Source organism: Carlito syrichta, unplaced genomic scaffold, assembly GCF_000164805.1.
Source record: "Carlito syrichta isolate Samal-C Ts95f unplaced genomic scaffold, Tarsius_syrichta-2.0.1 Scaffold305805, whole genome shotgun sequence".
Lineage (NCBI taxonomy): Eukaryota > Metazoa > Chordata > Mammalia > Primates > Tarsiidae > Carlito > Carlito syrichta.
The window spans coordinates 146,695-157,754 of NW_007249901.1; the positions used below are offsets into that span (position 1 = coordinate 146,695).

The following is an 11,060-nucleotide window of genomic DNA, read 5'->3' on the forward strand; positions in this document are numbered from 1 at the left end:
TCGCCGGGGGTCCGCACGCGGCTTTCCCCAGCGCGCCCTCATCCCACTTTCTCTGTCTCCCAAGGCTCTGAGTTCCTCGCCTCAGGACTCGAAGACGGAGTTCTTGGGTCTGGCTGTGAAGACGCGGGGGTTGCCTTGGAGACAGCGGGCTTTTCTTGAGCACCTACTTAATGCTGGGCCCTTGGCGCGGTGTCATCACATCGCCACCACCCAGGAGATACAAATGTCATCCCCGTTATACATATGAGAAAACTTATCGCAAGAGGTGAAAAGCCTTCCTGAGACCACACGGCTAGGAAAAGGCAGAACCAGAATCCAGGGAAAGGCCTGGAGTACTCTTTGGGGTCTTTTCCTCCCTCCTCCTCACCTCCGCCTGCTCCTAGTGCCTGGCCTCCTCCCTCCCTTCCCCACGCCCTAGCTGCCCCAGACCCTGGGGGAGACGGCGGCAGTGCTAGGGAGAAGCTGCCAAAGCCCCATGGTATAGTCAAGCCGACTTCAGGACACGTGGGTTCCAGCTCTGTTCTTGCTACAACTTGCTGAGTGGCTTCAAGTGAGTCCCTGCCACCTTTCTGGGCCTCAGTTTCCCCCACTTATAAATGATAAGGCCTCTGCAGGCCCTTTCAGCTGACCCTGCAGTGTGTCCCTGGCCTAGTATAGCCCCTGTGCAGTGGGGACAGAGCCAGGGCCTTGCTACCCCCTCTCCTTTAGACAATTGTTGGGAAAGTGGCAGATACATCCGGAACTGTGGCCGAGTCAACGCCAGCAGCTCTGGATGCTGCAGGGCAGGGTTGCCCACCACTCTTCATCCCCAGGGCCAAAGGCTCCTGGAAGGAAGGATCGTGCCGTGCTCTCCTCCCCGGACCTGGCCCTGGGTCAGGTTTGGGCCTGAAGAGCTGGCGGGGACTCCGGAGATGTGTGTTCCAGACATAGTGTAGCTTTGGCTTTAATAATTAACAGCAGCAAATATTGATTTATGCAGCTACTTCCAGGCCCGAACGCTTCCGGGCACCCATGGAAATGCAGCCAGAGAAACATTAATTCCCACACTGCCCCGGGGGAACCTGCCCCCCTCACCGGAGGGTTCTGTGCACCAGGCAGTGTGGAGGGTGTGCACATGTGTGGGTGCAGCTGTCTGTGCATGTGAGACTCCATGACTGGGTGTGGCTGGGTACATGTGGGAATATTGTGTTTTGGTGTATACGGGAATGCCTGGGCTTGTGTATTTGTGTATTTGTACTTGTGCAAGTCTCTGAATATAGTTGTAGACACGTGACTGTGTCTGTGACAGTATCCCTCTACAGAGGTGTGGACAGGCTGTGTATGGAACTGTGTGCAGGTTTCTGAATTCCCAAGTGGAGAAACCCCTGTCGGGGGAGGGTAGGAGGGTCCTGGATAGCTCAGTGTCTATACAAATGTGGTGTCCCAAAAAGAAGGGAACATCCCCTGTATAAGGACGTCCCCTCTGGGTGTCCTGCCTGGCCCTAGGAATGCCTTGACACTGCCAACAGGCGAGCTTCCTAATTTCCCCTTTCCAAAGTACTTTCACAGTCTTTGCCCAGTTGCAAGCTGGCAAGGAGGGCAGAGAAGGAAGTGTCAACCTCTATTTTACAGATGGGGAAACTGAGGCCCAGAGAGGGCCAGGGGTTTGCCCACTGGCACAGGGAAGTCACCTGCCCCTCATACTGGTTCCATCCACATGATAAATGCGCACAGAGTCAGAGGTGCTGGGGGAGTGGAATGGTGAATGTCATGGGCCTGGGTTCCCTCAACCAAAGTTGCCCAATCTCTCTGGCTCCCGGTTTCCTCCCCTGTCAAAGGAGGATGATCTGCAGACTCTGTCTTGATTCTGGGGTGGGGGTGAGCTGTCAGGAAGGGGTGGTTCGGAGCCCGCCATCTGAGCTGTGTTGGCACAAATGGAGGCTTCTAGCCAGACTGGGTGGGGGCCAGGAAGCCCGAGGGGAGGCAGCTCGGCATTAATCTGTGACGGCTAACCCCAGGCTGTCTGAGCAGGCAGGAGCCATGGTGATGGGCTGCCCCAACCCTCACTTCCTGACGGGAAGACTGAGGCCCTGGCAGGGGAGGCACAGCCCTCAATGACAGCCCAGGCCTCCTCCCGGAATACTCAGGGGGAGAGGGACTGGGAGCCTCATTCATGAACCCAGCTGTCAATTGAGGCTGCCATTGAGTCTGTCCCTTCCTGCCAAGCCCCGGATCCACATGGCCCAGTCTTGGGCTGTTGCCCAGGCAGAGGAAACAGGAGAGGGTCTCAGGAACCCCCTTCTGCTGCCCGCAGCACCCACACTTGGGCCCCCCTTGGGGTGGTTGTCCCACACACGGATGCGATTCTTTGGCCATCTGCCCTCCTGGCCTAGGCGAGGTGCCTGGCCCTTGGTTGGGGCCAGAACTCAGACCCTGGTGGATCTTGCCTCTGTCATCTCCTGGCTGTGTGACCTCAGGAAGATCAGCTCACCTCTCTGAGCACCTGGATCCTCAACTAGAGAATGCCTACCACTCAAGGTCTGCTGGAAAGGCCAGTTGGCATGATGCCTGTGGATGTGCCTTAGAAACTGCAAAGTGTGCTGCAAGAGTGAGGACTTATTTCTTCTGCATCAAGGGGTCCTAAGACTAGCCCACGGGTCAGATAGCTTGCCTATGGTGCTGGCCCCCATTGCATGATGCAGTAAATCTCAATCAATCCTAGCAGTGGTTTGTGGTATTTGACGTTCCACCTAAGTCATTCAGTTGCTTAGCTCCTTACTGGACTAGGGATCCTTGAGGGCAGGCCTGCGTCAGATCAGTTTCTGGTCCCTTGGTGCCCAGGAACCCCTGACATCTGATTCTGATAACACCAACAATATGTGCTCACATGTGGGGCTTGCATTCTTTGCCAGAAACTGTGTGTGGGGGCTTGATGGGCACTTTCCATATGACCTCACAACGGCCCTGTGACGTGGGTATGCATCATGCCCTATTGACAGATGCAGAGGCTGACAGTGGTGTTAGTAAGGAAGACCAAGAAGATTAGCCAGTTGGCCAGTTTTCCCACCTTCTTTGCCTAGAGTAGCCTGAGCCCCCACCCACAACGGTCCACAGACCCAGGTTCAACCTGAAGACTGTACCAGGCCCACCCAGGGGTCAGGAGTGGCATCTCCCAGTGGTATCTGCCTGAACGTTTTACCTCTGCCCAAAAGTCATTCTCAGGCATCTCTCAGCCCCGGTAGGGGGTGGGGGCTGACCAGGGGCGGTAGGTGTGGAGGGGGCGCTTACCTTAGGGCAGGGTGAAGCAGTGTAGGGGGGAACTAAGTCCACTCGTGACAGGTCTAGTGCCTGAGGGAAGCGCTGGTTCTGCCCATCACTCCTCCTGGAAGAGAAAAAGCGTCTGAGGTCAGGGAGAGCCCCAAGTTGGGAGAAAGTCACTTTCAGCTGGGGAATGTGTGTGGGGGGGTTGGATTTCATGGCAGAGACGGTCCTGGACTCCTCAGAAGGGGGAAAGCAGGGGCTTCCTGGGCAGGGCTGCCAACCAGGCTGTCCTTCTCCAGGATCGAAGATGTGGGCAGGGTCTCTCCATAGCCTCTCATTAGGTTTCCAGCCAAAAGGCGGTCCAAAGCCCATTCTGAAGATGGGTAGACTGAGGCAGGGGACACAGAGGACTGCTGCAGAGGGCTGAACTTTCTGGACTAATCAGGGGCCCCAGCCTGTATGGACTTCTCCCTGAGCCTCAAGGCTGAGAAGTTACTGGACTATTGGTGTTGTTAAAGACAGTAACGATAACTGACACTCCTGGGCCTACTGTGTGCCAGGCCCTGTGCGGAGGCCTCTTTCCAGGCCTGAGGGCACGGACTCCTTGCCATACCGGTATTCCCACTTTCTGGACGAGGACCCGGATGTTCACAGAGGTCACACAGGTGGTCAGCAGCATCTGTGCGAGACCTGTCTGACTCCAAGCCTGGACTCTGCTGACACCCGCACCCCTCCCTGAGGAAAGAAAGCAGGTCTGGCGAGTGTGAGGTCAGCTCCCGTCACCCTGAAAGGCCTGCTGAGGCCACCTGTGGGGTCAGGGAGAGGAGATGCCCGGTGGTTCCTGGGATGCAGGGGGCCCAGGGCTGGGTGAGCAGGCCTGGCTTCTGCCACCGCCTGGGGCTACCCTGACGTGGCTGCACCCCTGCCCGGGTCCCATCAAGCATGGCTGGTCCCTCAAGGGTGAGTCAGATGATCCCCTGTGGCCTACGGCGAGCTTGAGTCAGGAGGAGCTGGGACTGCCACGCCCCAAGAGGGAAAGGGCCCAGCTGTAGGATCCTGGCCCAGGAAGGAGATTCTGAGGAGATCCCGAACCTCCCTGCTGACTCCTCTCAGCCCAGCTACTCTAGCAGAAGAAATGACTTGAAGGAACCATCCTCGGCCAGGCACTCAAAGGCTCTCCACCTCCCAGGGGTGATGACCTTAAAGAGGGGTCTTCGCTGGGCAGTACTTGCCCCAAAGGACGAATGTGGTAGCAGTGGCATATCTAAGCCCATGACATCAGTGTGGGGGGAGACGCTCAGGCGCTGACTTGGCTAGGTGAATGTGAGTAAGAGAGAGCCCCTCTCAGCCTCATCACCAAGCCTGGGCAGCTTGTGGGCATTTACTCAATGAATGCTTTCAGATTCATTCATTCACAAATTTGTTGAATGACTGAAAGAATGAATGAAGGTTGGCAGTAGGGAGTCATTGAAGGTCTGTGAGCAAGGGGATGTTCTAAACACCAGTTCCTGCAGATCGTAAGGAACACTGAGTGTCTGGGAGGGATGGAGAGACTAGAGAGAAGCCCAAAGAAATGGTCCAGGCGAATTCCACTGAGATTTCCTTGGGGACTCCTAGTTGAGATCTACTATTTGCCGGGGACCATGTCGAGCATATTATACCTTCACTAGAGTGTGAAAGGTTGGTTATTTTAGCCCCATTTTTATAGGTAGAGAAACTGAGGCCCAGAGGGGTGAAGACACTTCCCCTAGCGAGTGGGTGACAGACCTGGAACTGGAAGTGCGTGCCCTTGACCCAGCAGGGACTGTGCACAGAGTAGGGTGGATAGCAGAGGTTGCCCCAGAGCCAGAAAGTCCTGGGATTGAAGTCAGGTGGCGTTTCACCCTTGGGAGCAGGAGTGCTGTTTTGGTTCGGCCTGGTTGCTGAGAGGTAGCTGTTGCCTGGAGTGGGCTAGTCTAGTGGTGGCCTTCTGCTTTTCCCTTCTCATGCCCTTGGGCTCAAACAGTGGCCGCTGTAGGTTGGCCTGGCCACGGCCTCTCACACACTCCCCTTCCAGAACCCTCTCAGCCTCAGTCTCCCCATGTACAGGTGTCCATTGGACTCAGGATTGCTTGCACTGGCGTGAGGCCAGGGAGGCCTCTCAAAGCAAGGGCACTGTGGCTTCCATCTGGGATCCTGTCCCGGCCCCCACCCTCACAGGCAGCACCCAACCCCTTCCCAGGCAACTCTTCTGAAAAAGCCACGGCTGAGACCCTAGGGGGCAGGGGCAGGGAGGGACTCCAGGGTGGGGAAGGAGGGACTCTGGGCCCTGTGGCTCTGAGCCCTGTCTTCCCTGTCTGTCCCAGCCTGGAGGGGGAGAAGAGGGACACTCATGACAAAAGCCAGGGTCCACCCTGGGCCTTGCGTGATCTAATTTGATCCTGATACCTGCCCGCTTTCCACGTGAGGAAACTGAGGCTTGGAAAGGTAACTTGCCCCAGGTCACACAGCTGTTGAGGCATCTGGATTCCAGAGCCCCTGAGGTGAACTGTACGGCATGGGTGGCCAGTCTGCGGCCCCGGCCAAGAAAGCCTGCCTGACCCTCAGCTGGGAACATGTCCCAGCACGTCACGTGGGAAAGGTAATAATAACAGCATCAACAACAATAGCAGCCAATGCTGAGACAGGCTGGCTATGCAGGCTCCATTCTAACTCGTTTAACCTTCATCCAGAAGGGTCTAGATGCTGTGCCCATGATGCTACACTCTACTGCCCCTAGTAAACAGTAGTTGCTCAATAAATACTTTTGAAGCAGCGGCTAAACTCACTTCCCTCCCTAGCCCTCTGCTCTTCTCAGATCCACCTTGTCCCCCTCCTCAGCCTTCCCCACTGCCCACCCATCTCAGCCCACCCCTCTGATCCCCTTCTGTCTTCAGCCTCTCCAGAGTGGTTTCCTCCCTCTTGGTGACCTTGACCCTGTTCCTCCCCCCCTCTCCTCTCCCACCCTCGTCTTCCCATGGGCTTCACCATTCCATTCCATTCCCCTGTCCCCTCCCCACACCTCTAAGACCTTCCTGACTCTGTGGCTGGGCTCGCCTGAGACGCTTGGCACTCCCCTGACGTGTGGAGCCGCTGAGTACCAGAGCCCAGAGTGCCAGGGATATGAGACTCTTGACCCTCTTCTCCTCCTTGGTCACATCTGCATAACATCCTACAGTTTACAAGGCACAGTCTCATTCCATCACCGCAGCGGCTTTTTAAAATTTAATCCAGATGAAATTTATCACCCTTTTTTCCAGATGAGAAAATAGAGGCTCAGAGGGGTTAAGCGACAGGCCCAGGGTCACATGCCAGGAAAGCACATGGCTGAGGCTTGACTCCAGCCCAGGGTTCCTTCCACTACACACACCCCACTGCCCCCCACCCAGGCCCTCAGTCCTCTCACCGGTCTCCTGCCCCCAGTGACCGCCAGCACCCAGCAGCTTCCCTGGGCCCAGCTCCAGTCCTGCCCTGTCTGGCCTGGACACCTGCCCACTCTCTCCTCTGACACATGAAAAGGCAGCAGGCAGAGAGGAGGTGACTTGCCCAAGGTCCCACGGGAAGCCAGAGCCAACCTGGAGTCTGGCCAGGCACCTTCAGCCCCTGTGTGTGAATGAATGAAGGTTGGGGTCACCTTCAGTCCCAGTGGCTGTGTGGCTGCCAGCCAGTGGGCCCCAGCTCCCCTCCCCATCAGAGCACCCATCTTTCCCAGAGAAAGGGTGAGGCAGGCATGTGGGGGGGAAGGGCCTAGCTCCTGAGTGGGATGGGCCAGGCCGGAAGCCGCTGCTGACAGCTCCTGGGTTTCTTGGCAACTGTCACTGCACCTCCTCCCCCTCCCTTATCTCGGCATCAAGGTAACAATAATAATCGCACCATCGTGAGTGCAGCTCTTTGTACTTTCAAAAGCCCTCTTTATCTGCACACTCCCGGGACTCTCACCGGAACTGGAGCGGGAGATAAGGCAGTCACCAGGATCCCCAATTCCCAGAGACACAAACTGAGGCTTGGAGCAGTTAAAACCACTCCCTGGAGGTCACCAGCAAGGGGGCAGCAAAGCAGGAATGAGAACCCAGGCCTTGCAGTAGTCCAGGGCCCTGGAGGCCACTCCGGGAGGGCTGCCCTTGCAAAACAGCAGGGTCAGACCCAGGCACGGTGGGAGCGACAGAGGAGACAAGGACAGGTGACCAGCTGCCTCTGGGGTGCCTATCACCTGCTAACCCGCTGGAGGGCTGGCAGGAGGGTCCCGTTTTCTCTCTTATCTGCAGAATGAGAGAGAACGTACCCACCTCTTGGGCTCACCACGAGGCTCAGAGCACGCACTACAGACGCATTTGCTGTGATAATATTATAATATTCTCACTGTCCACTCTCCTGGAGAAGCCAACCAGGGCCCCAGGGAGTGGCGGGGCTGTTCTGGGTACAGGACATGGCCCCTTGGCCATCCAGAGGCAGCTGCCCTGGACTCAGCTCTCCTGGCGGCTCTGGCCCCCACCGACTCTCTCCAGCCTCAACTTCCTGCCCCCCTTCCAGTCCTGCCCCAGCTGCCTCGTCCCCGACTTGTCCCAAAGTCCCCAGCTGCGGGAAGCTTTCCAAACAAGCTGCAGTGTTCATACCGCCAAGCCTCCGCCAGGGCCGTTCACTCTTCTGGGAGCCTCTTTTCCTCTTTCTGCTGGGTGGACCATTCATGCTTTACAATATCACTTAGGTGAAACTCCAGGGGTGAGCACAGTTGACTCATGACCATCAAGCAAGAAGCCTGTGACTGGGAGCAGGGGAGCTGGACTGAGGATAGCACCTGGAGTGAGAGCAGGGGGCAGAGCCCACCCTGAAGACAGCCACCAGTACATGTGTTGGGACACCAGGTGTGGGGGCTGGGAGGTGGAGGAGGGGCTCAGGGAGCCAGTGAACGTAGACAGAGGATTTGTGGGGGCCAGTCCAGGGTGGGGCCTAAGGGGTGCGGGCCAGCCCAGCACTGGGCACCAGAGGTCAGGAGGGGAGGCCTGAGCCCAGGTCCCTTGGGCCTCCCTGGTTACCAGGAGACCAACTGGTTTCCTGACTTGGTAGGTTCACGGGGCGTGGGGTGAGGGGAAGGGGCCCAGACCTCCAAGTGAGGGGGATGTGGAGGCCCTGAGAGAGGCTCCTCTGGATGGGGCTTGTGTCACCCAGACATGGGCATCAGGTCTGAGGAGACTCAAATCTCCTGAAACCAGAGCCCATGGCTGCCCCGGGCTGCCCTCTCCTGGAGCGCCGTGGAGCCCATTGTTTTCTGAGCTCAACCATCTGGCACTGCCCCCCGCCCCCGTGCCTCCCCTGTCCCTGCCAAGGTGTCGGGGAAGGTGGCCAGGGGCAGCCAGGTGAGTAAGTTTCCAGAGCAAGACCCAGGAGCCTGGCCCATGTCCCTCTGGGCCCACTGGCTGCCCCCCCCAGGCACCTCTGATCTCTGCAAGGACTCAAGAGGGAGTGTGGTGATGGGGGTGGGCAGGGACGGGAGGCCTGTTGGTCAGCACTGTGATATACTTTAATTCGTACAACAACCACCCTGACAGCCACTGCTGCGCTATCTGCACCCATTTCAGAGATAAGAAAGCAGAGGCTCAGGGAGGGTTCAAGGTGGGCCAGGGATCTCATAGCTACCCAGGGGCAAGGGAGGATGGGCCTGGGCTCCAACTGGACAGAGGTAGTGAGCAGGAAGGTGGCACACGGGGCCCTTGCCCTCACCCTCGCCCCGTGCTGGCTGAGTGCCGAGACACCCGGATCCCGGAGCTGGGCCAGGCAGTGCCTCCTGAACAAACAACAAGTTGGCAGCCAGGGAGGAGGTCACAAGGCCGGCCCCCACCGGGCACAGCACCTGGGCACCCGGCCTCCCATCCACCAGCTGCTGGCCCCACGTCTCCCCCACCCAGGTGGCCCAGACCTGACCCTGCCCACTTCCCGTGGGCTCCTCCCCTGCCGTGGGCAAGGAGGAGGAGTGAAGGGGACACCCTGGGGACAACAGCACCTGCCTACCCAATCCAGCACTTTACAGTTTACACGCTACTGTGGCCTAGACCCTCAACAGTCTCCCGGGAACACAGGCAGGTAATGTTATGTCCATCTGACCCAAAAGAAAACGGCAGCCCTGATGGAGGTGGCTCCACCCCTGAGCCCGGGAGGCTCCACCCCCAGGCTCAGACCCAGCGGCTCTGTCCCTGGCCAGTGGGCGCAGGACCCAACACACTGCCCCACCCTAGGCACCAGGTCAGGGGTGGGCCGGGGCAACCTTCCCAGTATGCACTGGCCCCCACGCAGTCTTACAGCCGCCTACACCTTCTGTCCCCCACCGCCTTCATTGGCCTGACTGTCCCTCCCCAGCCCCTGCAGTCCAGGGGGTCTCCCTCCTCTGAGGTCCATGCATTCCTTTGCTCACTCACCCGCCACCCCCGCTCATCCACCCATGCCCCCGTCTGCCTTCATTCTTATGCTCAGTCATTCATTCTGAACACATGTTCTGACGTCTGCTCCCGCCCACCCGACAATGGCGCTGGGTGTTGGCACCAGAGTGGGGTGAGCCAGGCCTCCCCCACCTCAAAGCAGAGCCCCAGGGATGCCTGTCCAGACTGTTCTCTAACTGTGTCTGAGGCTCCTCTGGCCTCACCACTCAGACATGGAAACCCCCATGGTGAGGCCTTGGTCAATCCATCCCTCGCCCTCCACACCAGCCCGAGCCAGGGCTGGAGCTTGGGTTTGCCGCCTCATAAGCTCCAGGCCAGGCTGGTGACCAAGTTCCTGCCTCTCTGAACTTTCTGAGTGGGGTGGTCACCCAGGGCAAAGCTAAACCCTATGGAGAGAGACAAGTTCACCATCGCCTAACCAAAGGTAACAAGGAGAAGCCCTGGCTCTGGCTCTACATTGCCATGTGTGCAGGATTAAGTCACCATAACCTCTCCAAGCCTCAGTGTCCCTACTGGAAATTGGGTCAGCTAGACAATTCTAAGGTCCAGCTCTGCCATCCTACTGAGAGTGAATGGGTGGGTGAGAAACTAGGACCTGAGATCACCAGGGACAGGCTGAAAGCAGAGCTCTGGAGGAGGGCTTTCCTCTGATGAGGGGGGCTCCTCCAAGTTGCTTCTCTTCTCCGGGTCTAAGTTCCCTCATCTGCAAAATGGGCTAGTAATACCAACTTTGCAGGGTTGCTGTGTGGAATAAATTAGACATCAATCTGACTAGCCTAGAGCTTAGTACACAGTAGGCACTCAGTAAGTTGCAGGTCCTACCTGAAGAAACAGTCTAGGGTCAGTGGGCTCTGGAGCCAGGCAGTTTGAGTTTGCATACTAACTCTGCCATGCATCAGCTGTGTGACCTTGGGCAAGTTACTTAACCTCTCTGAGCCTCAGTTTCCTCATCTGTAAAATGGGGATGACAGTGCCAACCTCCAAGGGTTGTGAGGATGAGTTCATATACATAAAGTGCTTGATAAGCATTAGCCATGAGCATTTCCCAGCCTTCCTTTTCCCTCATTCCTCTCCTCTGAGATGCCTGAGGACTAAGGCTGGATTCCCAGGGGGAAAGTTGTGAGAAGGTAGAAACAGTGGGATCAGGTCAGGTGCAGTGGCTCACACCTGTAATCCCAGCTCTTTGGAAGGTGGAGGCAAGAGGATTGCCTGCGCTCAGGGGTTCGAAAGCAGCCTGAGCAACATGGCGAGACCTCATCTCTGCAACAACAACAACAAAAAGTTAGCTGGGCATGGTGGTGCATGCCTGTGGTTCCAGCTACTTGGAAGGCTGAGGCGGAAGGATTGCCTGAGCCCAGCAGATAGAGGCTG

At 57.5% G+C, this 11,060-nt stretch overlaps 1 protein-coding gene across 1 annotated transcript in view; it reads right to left on the reverse strand.

Annotated features, from left to right (window-relative positions):
- Positions 1 to 11,060, reverse strand: part of RAP1GAP (RAP1 GTPase activating protein) — a 47,313-nt gene that overhangs the window by 24,734 nt on the left and 11,519 nt on the right. Inside the window, 1 exon segment of the mRNA XM_021714833.1 lies at positions 3,268 to 3,361. The gene's annotated coding sequence lies outside the window, so the exon portion shown is untranslated.